This window comes from Epinephelus moara, chromosome 20, assembly GCF_006386435.1.
Source record: "Epinephelus moara isolate mb chromosome 20, YSFRI_EMoa_1.0, whole genome shotgun sequence".
NCBI classification, from domain to species: domain Eukaryota; kingdom Metazoa; phylum Chordata; class Actinopteri; order Perciformes; family Serranidae; genus Epinephelus; species Epinephelus moara.
This window is the reverse complement of record NC_065525.1, coordinates 34,044,949-34,063,425: the sequence shown is the minus strand read 5'-3', so window position 1 is coordinate 34,063,425 and position 18,477 is coordinate 34,044,949. Positions and strand designations below refer to the sequence as shown.

Below are 18,477 nucleotides of genomic sequence, written 5' to 3'. Positions count from 1 at the left end.
CTGTCTTTTGAGCCCCAGTTTTGATTGAAATGCTGTTATTTTCCTTATTAATACAAGTAGCTAATTGTGTATGCAGTGTTTCTGTAGGCTAATGAATTTTTGTGGGAATAATTAACATACATCTCAACATGAATATCAGGATAGATGCTGGAGATGTTCTCATTAGTAAACCTCACAAAGACACACTTTAAATAATTCAAAATAAGAGGAATATGAAGTGATTCTATGTTCTGGTTAATCCATGCATCTTCGTGTGTGTGTGTGCGTGTGTGTTGGGGAGGGGGGTGTCCTCAGTTTTGGCCACACCCCACACTCATGTCAGTCATGTGTTGAGTGACACTGCCTGTTATTAAAACCCTGTCTGATCCCTGTGTTAAAAAAAAAACCCTGAATAAAAATAAAATCCTAATTAAACTGCCAATTCACTTCTAAACAATTACTGTTATTTCACACAGGAGGGTCCTCCCAAATACCACCCACCCACCCATAACACTGTGATATAGCTCCCACCCTACGGCCCTTGACGTGGACGCGCAGCGCGAGTGCACGCGCGGTACGACAGGCGAGTGATTGTAGCCGAGAAGAAAAAGGAGAGAGCAGAGAGAGGAGCTGAAGGAGGAGGACGACGTGACGGGAGGACTGTGAACAGGAGCTCTCAGGACTACGACACACACACACAGAGGAGAAACTGGATCATATCTGAGGCACATTTGGAGATTCGTGCAGCGGGAGACGTGGTGCGGACTGTTACGCACGACAGCGTTTCCCTGCGGTAAAATCAGCCGGACTTTTTTGGACAGGACGCGCACGGACGGCTTGCCTGCTCTTCCTCGTCACAAACAGAGGGTTTATAGCGGGGAGGTTTACGGAGCAGCGGACTGAAGGCACAGAGGAGGAGGTAAGCCCATTTTTAACCCCCTTTAAGTGCTCATGGTATTTACATTTAGCTGTCAGCAGGGCTCAGGGAGTGCGGAATGTCAAACCTCGCTGTCTGTCAATCTAACATCAGCTGCAGCCTCCTGCTCCTCATTCAAATGCGACACCACACCACGTAGCATGTATGATTGTGAAAGAACTGGATCGACATGGTCTAAGCACCCTCCAGCAGCAGCAGCAGCAGCAGCAGCCCCTGTACGCACCCAGGGCTCCAGGCTCCCCAGCCCCACTCCTCCCTCCTTCCCTCCCTCCTCACCTCACCCCTCCATCGCCACCGCTGCTGCTGCTGCTGCCGCCTCGGATAAATGTCACGCTGTTTTTCTTACATAATGCGTAAATGTGCAGTTACAGATGTTGCCTTGTGTGTGCTGGACGCCACATCTGGGCTGCAGTGTGTGTGTGTGTGTGTGTGTGTGTGTGGAGGCTGACACGGTGCAGCAGCAGCAGTGAACGTGACGCACTAAATGGATGATGATACTATAGAGCTGGATCCATCCTGAGGAGCAGGAGCGGCACTGCTGCTGCTGCTTGTTGGCTTTATTGTCGCAGAGGACGGTTGTGAAGGCTGCAGAGCGGTTGGTGTGTGTGTCACATTACTACACACGGTGTTGAGAGCTGTGACGGACGGTTGTGACATTTTTCGTCATGTGTGAGGCGTTCAGGGTGCTGACATCACATCACTGCTGCTGCTGCTGCCTGATGGGGCATGGCTGAGGATTTTTACAGCTGGACACCAGGATGTTCAGCTGCTGTGCACCTCTAGTTAAACACTGTGTTGCTATGGATGGAGGTGAATGTTGTTTTGTGTGTTTGGGTGTAAAAGCTGCTGTGTGATCTCCTGTTGATCAGAACAAACACAAACTATTCCACCCTGTTGTCCTATAACTGAAACATGGAGCTGTACATCCTCAAGGTTAGAACTGAATTGATTATTTTATTAATTTATTTATCCTGTATTTACCTCTTGAGATTAAAAATCTAATATTTAAAATTGTCCTTTAGATTACTACAACAAGAAGCTCAAAAGTATGTTAATTTATACTTGATATGAACCATAAAAATGCAAAAAAGGCAACTACTTATGATTACAAGGACCAGCTATGACACACTTTGACATTGGCATATAGATGATTGTGTACAACAATCCTGCAACAGTGCTTTGAAATGGCCGAGAAGAGCCGGTGGGTGCAACTTTAAGTCCTGCAGAAGATTCCATTTGCTGGTTTGCTGAGCCTAATATGATATTTAACTGAATAAATTTAGATTTTTGGACTGTTGGTTGGACAAAACAAGCAATTGGAGGATGTCAGCTTGGGTTTTTCTACTGTTTGATGGCCAGTAATTGACCAAACAATGAATTGGTTATTCTGGAAGATAATCAACAGATAAACTGGCAGTGACAGTAACTGGTAGCTGCAGCTCTTGTCAAGATTTAGATCCACTAGCTGTCTGCAAATGAAGAGGTGGGTGAGTGAGAAACATGTCGTTCCAAATTGCTTGACAAAATGAAGTGTTTTAAAGAAGCAGCGTGTTAGATTTAGGGGAGTTTGGTGGCATCTAGCCTTGAGGACTGCAGATTGCAACCACATTATCCACAGAGGTCTCCTTCTCTGCAAAACAAACGTACTCTGGGATTTAAACCGGTAAAAACACTGAGTAAAGCAGTTTCGTACTACAAATCAGTGTTTCTCTGGGGCAGGTTGGGCAGGTAGACAAGTACCTACTAATGTGCTCACCTTTCTTCACTGATAACTTAGGATTCGGACCTTCAGGAATAAAGCAGTTTCACTTCATACATCAGTGTTTTTCTAAGGCGGCTTGTTGCAGAGGGGCAGATGCAAAAATGCATATGGGCTACTGTAGAAACATGGTGGTGCAACATGGTGATTTCTGTAGAAGAGGACTGGCTACCTATATGCTACACACTGGACCTTTTAATATGCTGAATGTGGGGAAGTAGCTCCGTACAGATAGAGGAAATAGTGGCCTAGTTAAAGGCACCGAATGAGCAGTTTCAGTGGATTTACCTATTTGGTATCCTTTTATATAAATTTGACTCCATCACTCAGAGCTGATGAGAAGTTGAGAGACCTAGTAGGGTTTGTTACCCAGGCTTCAGTTGGAGCTGAAATTAGGTTGCCTTTGGCCAGTTGACGTGTTAAAACAGGCCTGTCTGCTTCAGCCAGACCAGATCAGACCAGACCAGCAGTGCCCCCGAGGTCTCTGTCCTCAAGCCCAAAAGTTTTAAGAGGTGACCCACCCTCTTCCTCCTCCTCCTCCTCCTCCTGCTCCTGCTCCTGCTCCGGTTCAGAAGTGCCGGTGTTGAGCAACAGCTCCGAGGAGCCGTGACTGCATGTGCTGAGTCTCTGACAGCCTGTGGCGATGTTCATGAATGGCCACAGGGAAGCTGATGAAGTCATTACAGGTGCATTATTTTTGAAACGCCAGGACAGACCAGTGCTTCTCACCTCCTGCAGGTGATGTGCAGTCGACTCGTCTGAATCCCACCAGAGCTGCCAGTTCAGTCAGGAGGAGAATTCCCTTATTGCGATGTCAACTTTGCTGACATTAACATTTCATTCAGGTTATTACGTAAGTGGCAAAGCCCTCGAGAGCGGGACTGAAAACATTGCTTTGACAGCTCCAGCTGCCCAGCAAAGGCACTCGTGAGCGAAGCGGGGCGGCTTTGAAATGCTTAGTTTTTAAACATGTGACAGAAGAAGACGTCACGGTGGAAGGAGAGCGTCCACGGTGACTGTTTATACCCAGTCACAGTCAATGTAAACATCACAACAGCAATCACACACAAGGAATAGGATGCTGAAATTGAAATATCATTCATTTTAATAATTCATATAGAATGAAAGCCTCTTCCTCTGGAGCTGTTTGAAGACACTGCTTATACTTCTGCAGTTGGTATGTCTATAGCATTAACACCACTGTCTCTCCTGTTGTTGCTGCTCCTTCAACATTATGGGCTGTCCATCTGAACCACTCGGGGCGAATTGTTTGTAGATCAGAAAGAGGGGAAACAATGCTCCACCCATGTCGTAGATGAAGGGAGATGCTCCGTTGAGACTTAATGGGAGAACTGGACGTTCAAAGGCTGATGGTGCGGAAATGATTTGTGAATATAAACACACCTCATATTTAAGAAGTAGTCACTCATTCCAAGCTGAAGATTAAATCCTTTGCTATCAGAAACCATCCAGGTTCATGTAATTTAATTTACTTTGGTGCTTTGATGGGACTGAACAGATCAGAGGGTGGGAGGGGTTCTGCTTTTAGGTGTTTTCACACCTGCAGTTTGGTTTATTTGATCTGGATCAAGACAAAAAGGACACATTTTAGCCTTTTAATGATGGACGGGTAGAAACAGGCTGGAAAAGATGTGTTATGAAGTGTAATATTATGGGGATGGTGAGGTTTCACTGTTTTTTTAAATGAGAAACTCCCAAATGCAGCTGTTTTAACTTCTGATTGATCAAGTAAAATCTCCACAGTATGGGCTGCCAGATGAAATATAAAGGCCACTTAAAAGATCACTCTCTTCCCAGCTGATGATAAGCAGATGGATTTAATAGTAGTTAAGCCGTTGAATACAAGCTCAAATCGTATGTCTATCATTAAGCCCTTTTTAGACTTGAATCTATCCCTGAAATGTTCAGGAACATTTCCTGCAACCTTTGCTATCGAAAGAGACATTTTTGGCCTAAACCAAAAGAAAAATAAAATCCCCATTTTTGAGCTTTATAATGATGATAATACAGCCTATTAAGTCTAAATTAGCCAATAGGTGTGAGTGGGCTTTTTATGATTATTTGGTTCTTTAACTTTGCAGTTTTGGTGGTGAAAACAAATGAACCTGTCCACGTTATTAAATTCTTCCTTTTTTGGATTTAGAATTCATAGCCAGCTTAACTAGGGGGACTTAAGATGAGCCATTGCTGTTGAACTTTTGCAAAATTTAGAGGAAAAGGCACCAGGCAGTCGACTGACGAAGCACTTTTTACAGTTGATGAAATGTTAAAACATTTTTTTATTCAGTGTATAGGCTACACACTTTACAATTGGAGAATTTATGAATCATTTTCAGCCTACAACTGTGATTAATGAAAATCAAAATCTTAAAAAAAATAACACTGTTCATTTAAATATACTTGTTTTGAAGTCACAGAGCTAGTGCAGAGGGGCCAAAGACCCACGTGTGGCTCTGGAGCTGCAGGTTGCCGACTCCTGACATAGTAACATTTCAGGGAAAATGCTGGTATGGCTGTGGTGTGAATGAAAGCAGTAACATTGCAGATACACGGAGCAGGCAGATCACAAGACTCACCTGATAGTATATTTGAATCCGGCACTTGTTTGTGGTTTTGTATTTACACCAGTGCTTTTGTGGATGATTTTGATACCTAACAACAAGCAATACAAGTTCTTTTGGTTGTAAACAAACTCCAGAAACAGCTCCTCACCTGCCATATTCCCAAAAATAAGGACCGTCATCTGCTGCATACACGCACATCAAGCCTTGCCCAAGGCTATTAAAAGAGGCATCTTCTTCTGTATAGTTTTATGGCGGTTGGCATACATAGTGCTGCAGTGTCGCCATGTGCTGGACTGTCCCTTGTGCCATTTATTGCAGCAGTGCCATGGCATGTGTTAAAAGGCGTAAACTGTTTCTGAATGTCCATGTGTGGATGGTGAAAATGACTAGTGATGCTTGAAGGGTTGTCCAAATTATTTACTGGGGACTCTGTGTGGAAATAGGCTTTATAAAAGTTTGTGGTTGGTCTGCTTTGAGTCCAATTGGAAGCTGACTGAGAATTGAAGCGGCTAAACAAGATAAGTTTGCTTGAACTGATTCAGTCGTTAGGTGTGAACGCACCCTTAGTTGAAAAACCATGTTTCCTAAAAATTCCTATACTAAATTATTTTCCCAATTATGTTGGGCTGGATTATGTTCAGAGGGACGTAAAGGTGGCCTGTTTATTTTTTTAATAGAAAAGCAACTTGCCTATATGATCTCACAGCTGATCCTTTATTCATACCAACTGACATCCAATCACAGATTCATTATAAGCTACAAGCTCTGGTGATGAAGTCTGTATTAGATCATGGCGATAAGCTCATCAGCAGATTTAGGGAGGAGCTCAAGAGCCCATCTACTGTAAACTGCTGAAAATCATTTCAATCCACGAGCCCACTGACCCGCATCTCTGTCCCATCTGACCTCTTGAATTGACGGCTTTAAGAAAAATGGTTTTGTTGTTGTTGCCACTGGATCCCGGTGTCCTTGCTCGAGCAGTCAGATCACGCTCACAACCTGCTGCCGCAGCGCTCAAGGCTTCATGTAAGACAATACCAGGATGAGGTCAGTGTCTCGCATACCATGTCAGTGCGGCTATATGCGTCTCTAACCAGGTGTATTTATAGAGCCCTCAACAATGGTGGTGGAGGTGGTGGTGTGTGTGTTGTGCATCTTAGATAGCATCTGGCTTTGTCCCGACACAGAGGAGAAGATAGTACAGTAAAGTAGTCAGGTTTCCATTGTTGTCACTGGTGTTTTTCAGAGAAAAGCTGCACAACGTTGAAGTTTGACAACACCACAGTAGTGTTTATCCACAAATCAAATCTGTAATTTGGGACAAAGCACATGTCCCCTGCAAACCTCTTAACATGCAGGAGCTGCAGCTCAGACTGCAGCAGTTGTATTCTCTTTACATTTAAAGGACAGCCTTTGTTACTTTGTGCAGTGTTATATGATTAATCTGTGATGTTAAACAAATATTTGGAGTATTACATTTTAGTTTTCATTTGTACCTATTTTCCCTCGTCATCTGCTGGTGCTGCAGTGATTTCCCAGAATGCTTTTCAACACCTCTCTGAGACTGAGCATGATCCAGTTGCATTGAGCTGTGGGCTTCATGTGTCATTCAGGTGTAGATGTAGTGATTGTGGAGTGAGAGAAGAAAAGTCTCACAGCTGTCATTCAAAAAATAGCGTAGCTGCAAAGCATGCTGGACAATTGAGGCCACTGTGAGTGAAGTAATAGACATGTGCTCCTTTTCTTTGTTTATGTCACAACATGTTTGTCATTTTATCAAGTTGTAAGTTTGGCATAGGGTTGCAGCAATATACCGTTTTTAAGGTGTACCGTGATATAAAAGTTGACGGTTATCATACTGTGTACGTTTGCCCCCTAAGTGTGGTTTGTTCGGGCAGGTGTGAACACAGCAATTGCAATTGCTCACCAAAACCGGTTCATTTCCGACCTGGATCTGAACCAACTGCAGTCACATGACACATTGTTTGGGTTAAACATGAGCATGTTACAGTCCTGGAGGATTATTAATGTGCACCTCCTCCTGTACTGCCTTAATATGCACATTCAGCACCTCCAATGCATCAAAACATTGTTTTCTAGTTGGAGCTGCGCCTCGTTTTCAAACTGTATGGTTTGACTAAAATGAACAATGACAGCAATATAGTCCACGATGAGCAGCGCTAAAATCAACCTGTGTAGTTGTCCCTCCATTGTGACATTACAAAGTGTCACATTTATCTTGCAAGTGTACTCTTCTGACCAATCAAGAGCAGCTTTCTTGAGCAAGGCATTTGATCTGGTTCGCTTGTAAATGCTGCCGTGAGAACATGAACCAACTCTAGGCAATTATACGACTTTGTAACAAAATTAGTCCCTGACTCAGACCAAAGCGAGACAACTCTAGGTCTGAAAGCAGCCTTGGAATGTACTCAAAGCCAAATATATCCTAATAGTTCCCAACAAATGCACTCTTTACTACTGTTTGAGTAACTTTTGGTAAAAACCACAGACCCCAGCTGTTTTAGGAAATAACTGAGCCTTTTTTAAGTGAATGTATATATTTCTGACCCGTTTTTAAAGAAATAAATCTTCACAAGAAGCCACAGACATGGTGAGAAAGTATTGCAATGGGCAAATGCATCATCTTTTTTTAGGGGATTTATTGACAGTAAAAAATACATAGAATAACACCAGCCTTATCATTTACCTTCACAGTAGCAGCAGTAGAAGTAGCAATGTTAGGTCACACTTTTCTAAGTGTCCTTTATTGCCCTTAACAAACACACTTAGCGTAAATATGCTTTTAATCCTGCATACTTCCCAATATTGACTCAGTCAGGCGGATTGTTCAGTGGAACCGTGACACACGTGTACTGTTCATGCTGTCAGTTGAGGCCGCCTGGTGACCTGCTGACCTCTGTGACACTCATGTGACGTGAAAACTGAGAGTAATTTGTCACAGTGTTGATGCTCCGAGTCTTAAATTGTTTCAGTCCATCATATCGACCACAGCCTGAATTAGACGGGGATAACCTCATGTTTACTCCTTCCATAAAGCCTTCATATGGTGGAGGTTAATTCACAAACACGTTCTCCTTGTCAGGTTTCACATTTTCTTTAGAGAATAACACTCAAAGAAAGTGTGTCCAAAACAAAAAAAGACAGCCGGCACGAAATCTTACCTCTCTCTTGTGTGGCTGTCCAACAATATTAGAATCACTTTTGCTTTTTCCACAGTCTCCTTCAAAGGAGCTGCTGCGGCATAATATGTGTCACTGGCACAGATTGTTAGCATGATAGCAGAAGTCCTTTTGATTCCAACATGGCTTGATTCGTAGCAGGGCGCTGCTGTTTGTTATTCTTTCAGCTTTTCAAAGCTGGGCCCTCTGTGAATTTCTGCATCCATTATCTCTCCTCACATCTCTTTGTATTATTCATTTAACCTCGTTCTATGGCTGTTGCTGCTTTAGGCATAAACACGGTGTAAAAAAAAGATTCCTCTTCGTGCAAATGTCTCAGTTTTGTCGCTGAAGTTATTTTGACGTGGAGAGTTGGAGCAACTTGATTGTGTTTCTTGCAACAGGCAGCAGCTGGTGAGGGCATGGATGAGTCCCCTGGTGCTGCCCGGGGCAAAGAGCAGCCAGCAGCATCGCCACGCTCCCCTCCGTCCTGCTTGGCTGATCACAGATGGAGAGACAAGAGGAGAGAGTTTGACAGGGATGATTAGGAGAAGGAGTGTAGGCATTAATACATGTTGAGGGATTCCTTTTAAATCAACCAGCCTGCAGCCGACTCTCTGCATAGCTGGTCTGTGCTTCTAGCTTTTATATGCGTCTACTAGCTCCTATATCTATGGGATTTTAAAGGAAATAAGATGTTGTAACCAACCTCTGGTTGCACTGCACAATTGTGACCTTGACTCTGCGATCACTGGTGTTCAGAAACACAATCTCCAGATCTATAAGCAGCATCTTAATAGACAGACCATGAAGACTCAACTTGTTCTCATGAGCTCCAACTTTTACACAGAAGATATAAAGTTCAATTAAAAACATTCATTTGTACTTGAATTTGTTTAAGGAGGTTGAGAAGTTGCTTGCTCAGTGTTTGTTGAAACGACCTGTATAGCTGGTTGTAGTCCTGTGTGTACTTGTGTACCATTTTGTGTTGGTTTTAGTTGTCTTTCCTTGTAAGTTCTGTCTGCAGAGCTGCAGAGTCAGGTGATAATTCTCTGTGGGTTCCTCATTCGGGCAACCTCTTTCACATACAACAAGGCATTTGTTGATTATAGCAGCTTTAAAGTATATTTTCTATCTGGGAGCATGGCGACTAGAGATCTTCACAGGTTCAAAAGGATAGACATGAACCCGAATCAACGCAGGAAATTTGGTCCAAGATCTGTTACCCAACCTGTTTGTTCCCAAGATATAAAAGACTTGACCCAAAGCATATCTGAGATAAGAGACATCCAAAACACAGACAGGTCCAAGATCTTGAGTCCATTTTATGGACTCGACAAACCTGTCAGTATAAAGTGATACTAAAAATGCTGATCGACTGCTGAAAACGTTTTGTCGTGTCAGATACAACATACTGTTCTTACTTATCTTACTGTATACTTTATCTTATTTTATTGTCATTTATTTTATTTTATCGTCACTTATTTTGTTGCCGGTGACCAGTTTACGATAGGTCTAAGCGGGTTAGAGTGCGCATATAAATATACACGTTTTAACGTTTGTCAATATGGGTGTTATACATGCTAGATTCTCCACTATTCAGTTGTTTAGTTTCTTTTACTGAAATTATGAGCACTAGAGAATAATTCAGATTTACTGTTGGTGGCACAGTGGTGCAGTGGTTAGTATTGTCTCCTCACAACAAGAGGGTTCCTGGTTCGAACCCAGGGTGGGGAGTTCACACCCTGGGTTCTGTGTGGAGTTTGCATGTTCTCCCGTGTCAGTGTGGGTTTTCTCCAGGTACTCCAGCTTCCTCCCACAGTCCAAAGACATGCAGGTTAATTGGTGACTCTAAATTGGCCGTAGGTGCGAATGTGTGTGAATGTCTGTCTCTATGTGTCAGTCCCGTGATAATCTGGTGACCTGTCCAGGGTGTACCCCGCCTCTCGCCCAATGTCAGCTGGGATAGGCTCCAGCCCCCATGACCCCTAACACAGTAAGCGTTTAGGGAAAATGAATGAATGAGTGCACTGTCTGCATGGTAAACAAAGCGAGACGAGAAAAAAAAAGGTGGTGACTCCCTACCTTTGAAGCGGTCATGAAATTTGGATATGTGTCCTTGATTACTTATTGTCTCTTAAACGTCAGGGTCCACCGATCAAAAGAATCTAAAGGGTTTCTCATAAAATGAATCCATGTTGTGAATACTTTCGGGCTCACTATCCATCTTTACTCCGCTCCGCTACCAACTCGCTTTGGACTCGCTTTACATTAACTCTACTAAGCCAGCCTAATTATCATTACACAGCGCTCATTTCTCTCATGATCAGCGCTGATCACGGTTCCTCTTGGATCCATTCAGGTATGACACATTACGATCAACAGACCTGTGGTAATAAAACGTGGACCCAAATCTTTACTGGTCTCGGATCCTGGACTCAAGGTTGACCCGTAAAGACCTCTTATGACAACATAAGTAAAAGGAAGTCTGACAGGGCAGGAAAAAGGAACGGTCAGACAGTTAGGCTGATTGTAAACAATCCAACTATCTAGCCAGAGGATCTAAGACGATCTAAACTACTTTGTTTGGATGTTATATGGAAAGTGGGTGCATGCTTCAGCGAGGAAGTCGGTCAGTGAACTCTGATGTCTGACCACAGACAGTTTGGGTCATAATTTAAGCATTCAACCTTATTTTTCTTGTTTCTAATAACCCAACATGACCTTGTTTGAAACCTGTATGATCGTCTGACAGTTTTCTTGTAATGTTGCCACATGAAAACGTAACTTCCCTTTAATTCTTTGTCTTTTATCTCCCTCTCTTTGTTGACTTCTGGGTGGTTTAGTGCTCAGAGAGCCCATCCACATGATCCACATGACCCCAGTCCAAGTATTTAAGCTAGGAGTCATCTGCCCTGCTGAAGTGTCTTTGATCAGTTCTCCGAATCCCTAAAAGCCTCGAGGTCACTGTGTTACAGCTGACCCTTCGCTCAGAGGTCTGCAGACAAGCAAAGGGAATTATCCTCCAGAAATCAATAAACTGTCGCATCAGTCATTTTGTTTACCAATTCAGGAAGCTGTTCTTTATTGTGTTCAGAATATGAGCCGAGCAGCTGAGCGCAGCCAGGAGCCAAACCACGACTGTCGCAGCTGGACGTCGGTTTGAGGAACCCACAGAAAACAATGGCAGGAGGCTCAGAGGATGTGATGCACAAATTGTACAGAAAAAATATTCAAATACAAGATGTTGTGAAGCTCCAATCAGCTGTAATCTGTGGAGAACAGTCAGAGACAAGCCCAAAAGCTTCCCTGTGCAGTGTACATGCACTTAAAGCGTGTGTTTCAGCTCTGCTGCTGATGCTGATGCTGCATTGTTTGTCTCACTGTGTTGCCAGCAGATTGATGGAGCTGTTGCTCAGATTGACAGATCTAGCTCAGCCAGCCACTCTCCCCTAAAGCCAGCCAGACTCTGCCTGTGAAAAAAAAAAATGCCTGAGAGGGTAAATCAGTAGTAAGAAAAACTCTCGCCCCTCTGCAATTAGCACCGTGTCATTTTGGGGTTCGGAGGCAGCCGATAATGTCACATCTCACTCGTGTCTGTGGTTCACTTCTTAAACATTTTTGACAGAGTGCCTGCAGACTCAGGAGGCTGCGTTGTTCAGCGCTCGTGTCACTTCCTCCCCGAAAGCCCAATTGCTGTCTTTAATAAGTGCTTGCTCTCATATTTGTGCCGTCTGTGCTGTCAGTTAGTTTGCGAGCAGCGTCTGGTTTCAGTCACCGTGGACCGGCTGCGGGTTGGGAGCCGTAGCCAAATGACGCCCTGCTGAAGAGCGCTGGCAGCAGACACACACGCGAGAGGAATTTGAATACATGCACGACAACGGCGGGCAGGCAAGACGAGCGTGTGACCTAGTGTCTGCCACTGCTTTGTTGCAATATGCTGTTGGCAGTGTGTGTGTGTCTGACGGAGAGAGACAGTAGTGGCCAGAGCCAGAACAAAGCAGTCTGCGACCAGAGGACTTGGGTGTGGCACGCAGTTTGATGAAGCACCAAATGAAGTCTGATCTCTTACTGCATCTATTCATTTGTAGGTGCAGCTGTGCATCAAACTAGGTACTTCCTGAGCATCAAAATCTGTCAGAGCACCAAAGTGTCGAATGCTTTGTTTACATATTCTTTCATCAGGTTTTTCCTAATTTAAGTCAGAATTTTGTAATTTTTTTCATTCACTTAAAACAAACGAGTTAAATTTGAATAAATTGCCAAAGCAGTATGGTCCGCTGTAACGTATGGCTTTTGTCTTTAGTGGGAAAGGTTACAATCGACATTCATTACCGGGACAAAAGCCTGCAGTGGTCATTGATATTTATCAGCTCCAGCTACAATCAGCAGTGATGGAAACACGACTCTTAGGTGGATACTATGCAATGCAATGATGCGCAGCCACAACATCGTTCCAGATTAGTCTGCACTGAGTTTTAAAGAGACTTTGAACTACTGTAACATTGTCACCGGCCTCCATGCTGCTTTTTGTTTGCTAACCCAGTGTTACGGCACCTTTGTGACGTTGAAATTGACAAACGAGAGCAAAAACAGAGGCATGCTCGTCCACTGGCAAGTAGATAGGAGTCTGTTGCAAGTGAATACACATGCTCTCTAAGTTTGGTGGATAAAAGGTGCAAGGTGTCAAAAAACTATGACTTTGCTATTTGCACCAAACATAGGTGTCTTAATGACACGTGTGTCAAAAACATTCAAACAGTACTTCATTTCCAGCTCTCTGTACGCCTTCCTTTCTCTTTTGTTCACCCTTTCCTGCACGTTTCTCCTTCTTTCTGTTTCTCCCTCTTTCCTGCCTCTGTTCTTCTGTTCCTAAAAGCTTAGTCATTCTTCCAAGGTTGTCTGAAAGTTGCTCCGTCCTGCAGTCTGTCCTACTTTGGCGCTCGCCTCTAAACTGGGACACCACAATGCGAATATAGTAGCAGGTAGGAGCCGGTGGTTCACTGGCTCAAAGTCACATGATGTGTAGATCGGACACTGCAGGTTTTGGACTGCAGACATTTTACCCTCTGTCTTATTAATGTCTTTGTGTCTGCTGTGTAGAGAAGATGATATTGTTTGTGGTTTGGATTTTGTGTTGTTTTGCAAGAGACCAAACTTGATCAAAGTTTTCTTTGAGTGAGAGCAGCAGCTAATTTGCCTGAAATGTAAATAACTCACTATCATCCTGATTCAGTCAAATGTGCAGGAAGTGACATGTTTTTCTCCCCCAGAGGAGCCGTATACATGTGATTATGCTGTTTGACATGGAGTCATATGGCACATCTGTCAACATCTGTCTTTATTCTTTGAGATCATCATTGATGAGATGGTGTCTGCCTTGTTAAGGCTCCATAATCACCATAACATAAAGACCCACAGAAGCCCTGTTTCCATCATCACTTTGTATTTTTCAGGCTCTTTCTTTCTGTTTTCGTGTACAGTCTTTACACTCACCAGCCACTGTATTAGGTTCACCTCGCCAGTACCAGGTTGGACCCCTTTTGCCTTTAGGTATTTGCGTTAAGGAGCAGTTGAACAGGTGTACCTAATAAAGTGGCCATTGAGTGTACATGTTATTAAAGCAATTTAGAGCTGAAATGAGTAGTTAAATCTTGGCGTATTCGATCAACAAGCTGATAGTCAGTTCATCATTTAAGACAGATAAACTCACCTATCTTTGTCCAGGGGCCAGTTTGTAAATAAACATTAATAATTAATAAAGAAATAATTAGCCTGGACCTTTGTTGGGGGTTCGGGGATCCTCCCCTGGCACTTCTTTTGATAAACAAGCTCTATTTTGATCCTTTTTTTTAATGCACACTGGCACCTTATTTACATCGAAAGTAAAAAGAGAAATTCCCACTTAAGAAGAGGAAGAAGAAATACTTTATTAATCCCCGTGGGGAAGTTCAATTTTTTTCACTCTGTTGTCATATTCACACAGGCCTGAAATACACACATGCACAAACAGGAGCTATACATGTATTAAATGGAGAGATGTCAGTGTGAGGGGGTTGCCTTTTGAGCAGGTGCCCTGAGCAGTCGGGGTTTGGTGCTTTACTCAAGGGCACCTCGGCAGTACCCAGGAGGTGAACTGGCACCTCTCCAGCTCCCAGTCTACGCTCTATACTTGGTGCTAGGGCTGGGTAATATAGCAAAAAATATTAGCACGATGATGTTTGAAAGGAATCCTGATGATGTCTGACAACTAAAGAAACCAAATGATTTTCCAGCTTCTCACGGCACTTGTGGTAAAGCTTATTTTGAGAAGTCTCATGCAGTCCTGCATCTAGGTCTATCTGTATTGAGTAAAAATAACTTAATCATTGTCAATGACAAACATTTTATTGCGATCCCATTTTGAGATCGTTTTATGGCCCGGCCCTACTTCGCATGAGGATATAGGATATAGGCTAAGCTACTGCTGCCCTGCCCCGTCTAACTGGGCTCCAGTCTGCTGTTCATTGTGAATAAGAAAATGGTCAGCAGGCCATTCGGCACTCTATTATGGGCCAGAAATGGGCCGCAGGCCATCAGTTGAATATTACAGTTTTAAGATATGCATCAATCTAAATGATTGTAACCTGAATATCTTAAGTTTGGGGCCGTTGGTCAGTCTAAACAAACAATTCGAAGACTACATCTTCGGCTCCCAGGAATTGTGACGGACATTTTTTTCTGGACTAAATTAATCAAGTAATTTGGAGAGAAAAAATCAACAGATTAGCTGCAAATAAAATCATATCATTAGTTGTATCCCCAAAGCAGCTTAGCGACAGTCGTTCTATTTTACTCGATTAGGATCCTCATTAACTGACTTGGGTCCATAAACACTCGGCGAAACAATGAAGACCCAAAGCAGCTGTGTGTTTTTAACATCGTCCAACATCGTTATTCTGGCTCATCATTATACGTATGTTAATGAGGGAGTCAGTACTGTCCTCACACACACACACACACACACACACACACGTCTTCAGCAGGGATTCAAAGCTTGGCCCTTCTTCTTGTTTTTCCTCTTCTGCCGATCATTCATTCATTCATTCATTCATTCATGGTCTGTACTGGCGACATACCTCTTCAACCTTCCCTGACAGGCAGCAGTTGCTAGGAGCCAGACTCACTCAGTCGCTCTAATAATAAGCAGCTAGTTGGTAACAATAAGGGTCACTGCTGGTGAGCTTCACAGAGGTGTTGTTCTCTACTTATTAACACAGATGCAGATTCAGGTAAGAAACATTCTTGTTATTATTTATTTTAATGAGCTAATATAAAGAGCCATATTTTCAGTCTGTTCATGCGTGTTGCTGCTTTACATTTTCCTGAAGACGTGACATTTTCAGTTGTGTCAGTGTTGTTTTTCTCCTTTTCAATAATCTGTAAAGAACGTCTGGCTTTGTCGACAACGTATAGAGATCCACTGTGATATTTAAAGATGCAATACAAGTAATGAAAATCTTTTGCCTTCATTAGGCAGCTTAAAATGTTTGTATGATGCTTATTTTTACTCACTTGTCATCGTTAGAATCAGTAGAGCTGAAAAGATTAGTTGATTACTCAATCAGTAAATGAACCAAAAAAATAACAGGCAGCTATTTTGATATAGATTAATCTTAAAAATTATTCTTTTGTTAAATAAAATGCCAAATTTCAACTGGTTTCAGCTTCTTTAATGTGAGTAATTGCTGGTTTTCTTGGTCGTGTTATAGTAAATTTAATATATTCTGATTTTGGATTGTTGGTTATACAAAACAAAACAATAAATACATCGTAAAGGTCAGCTTTCACAATTTCTTTTCATTGATTAAGTGAGAAAATTAAGATTTAGATGAACTGATAATAAAAATAAGTGTTAGTTAAAGCCCTTATAGAAAGAAAAAGACACTTTTATATTTCAGAATATTATAAAATGAAGAAGATGGGAACAAAGGAACACAAGATATGTAAACAAACACCACATGGAACAATAAAAACTGATGAAAAACAGCTTAAAGCGGCAGGTCAGGATGAACAGTGAACACACAGAGGATGAATGATTAGCTACAGTTAATCATTTTGGGGGGTGATAGTGCTTCATGTGTTCATCAGGGAGTCACAGGCGTCTCTTACAGCTGTTGCGTTAATGAAAAGCTCTGCGTTCCCCGTGAGGCAGCGGCTCTACAGTCTCATCTGGAACAATGATGAAAGCTGCTCATGTAAAATGAGCCGCGCACGCCAGCACTCTCATTGGAAGGTGCAGAGCAAAGGGAGTCGGGCGATTGGCTCGTTGCTTCCGAGTAGCCACGATGTGGTTGGCTGTTGTCACGGTGCTGAAAAGTCTCACTAGAGAGAGAGAGTGTGTGTGTGTAAACGGGGGTGAGGGTGTATTGGTGACAGTGAAAAGACAGTTGTGTGTGTGTGTGTGTGTGTGTGAGTGTGTTATGTGTTTAAAAGCGTAGGTCAAGGTGAGCACAGTGGGGTTTAATTTAGTCGGAGCGCGGTGTGAAAGCTGGCCTGCTGTGGCTACATGGGTGTGAATGAAGGGTCTTTGAGTCATGACACGCTCTGCACAAACACACACACACACACACACACACACACACACACAATTAATAACTAAAGTCCACACTGATGCCTCCTCAGAGATCAGACTCTTCATCTGTATTAAAACCATTAATTATCAGTGAAATTATCCATAATTCACTAATAATAATTTCTGTTGTTTCTCTGCCGTGTTGGAGGCTTTGCAGGCAACACAGTGGACATGCAATATATATTTACAGTATGTAATATTCCATACAATGCTCAATGTAATGTCCCATTTTGCTCACTATTTATCAGAAAAGTGTTTTCAAATTACAACAATTTTCTGGTCTGTAGTTTGTTGTGTCGTTGCTGTGTTGCTCAGTCCCTCCAGGATTTCGTGGGCCTCTTTCGGGGATTGATGAACCCTAAAATACCTGATTTCACGACAGCTTTTCTTAAAATAATTGCAATGTTTTTAGGTGTTTTTGCAATGAAATTGTAGAAGCAAGTGGAAATTGCAAGTTGCGTTGTTTTTGTGTGTGTAACTCATTAAAAAAATCAAAGCATGTTCTAGTAGGAATCAAACCACACTGCTCTGACTTTGTGATTTAAACAACACTAACCAGACAATTTATCTAACTCACCTTGATTCTTTCAGGGCGTGTAGTAGATGTGGATGCAACAGCCTCTGTCATAGTGATTTGTCTTGTCTGTTGTACATGCATTTCAGTCAGACTCTCAGTGTGTTTTGTGGTTGAGAAAAACGTTCATCCCCGCTTTTGTGCAGAATGTCAGGGACTTTCCTCGCGTGGTCTTTAGCAGTAATTTATTGGTAAATGTGAGACGTTCGTGTTCCACGTGTTGAATCCTGACAACCAGAAAACAGGATCTGAGTTGCTATCATCAGTGAAACTCAAAGGGAAACTACCAAGATAAGTCAAATTTGCAGAAAAGTTGTGGTGATTGGACAAAATTGCAAGGGTTAGGAGAATTCACAGGGATTTGTAATTGTTGCAACATCCTGGAGGGGCTGAACTTGTTATTATAGCATTAAATTTAGGCTGTAACTTTTATGGGATGAAATAACAAAGTGATCGCCTGACTGATTAAGAGTAAAATCCATAAGCAATACAACACAGCCTTGATCATTTCCAGACACGCTGTACTTTTCATTTTACAGCCATGCTTGGTCTGGTATGACCAGTGAGCTTATAGTGGCTAATGTTAGCAAACTTAAGATAAGTACAAGTTCTCTGACTTTATGACTGTTGTCTACTTGTGGAATTATTATGCTTCATTTTAGCTTTTAGCTTTATCCCATAATTTTAACTTGTGGCTACACCTCAGTATAAATGTAGTTTAGCACCTATTTGACACAATGTTTATGAATTGCTTTCCAGTCATACCCAATTTGAGCAGTTTTAAGACCGTCTTGAGACTCTATTACACAGAAATATTTAAATATACTAGATGGTAGGTTTGTCCAGAACT

The 18,477-nt window shown here is 42.5% G+C and overlaps 1 protein-coding gene across 7 annotated transcripts in view; it reads left to right on the top strand.

The window, feature by feature from the left end:
- Positions 1–588: 588 nt before the first annotated feature.
- LOC126407576 (unconventional myosin-IXAa-like) overlaps positions 589–18,477 on the top strand; it is a 209,180-nt gene continuing 191,291 nt past the window's right edge. For all 7 annotated transcript variants that reach the window (XM_050072586.1, XM_050072585.1, XM_050072583.1 and 4 more), the window contains exon 1: positions 589–898. The gene's annotated coding sequence lies outside the window, so the exon portion shown is untranslated. The remainder of the gene's footprint in view (positions 899–18,477) is intronic.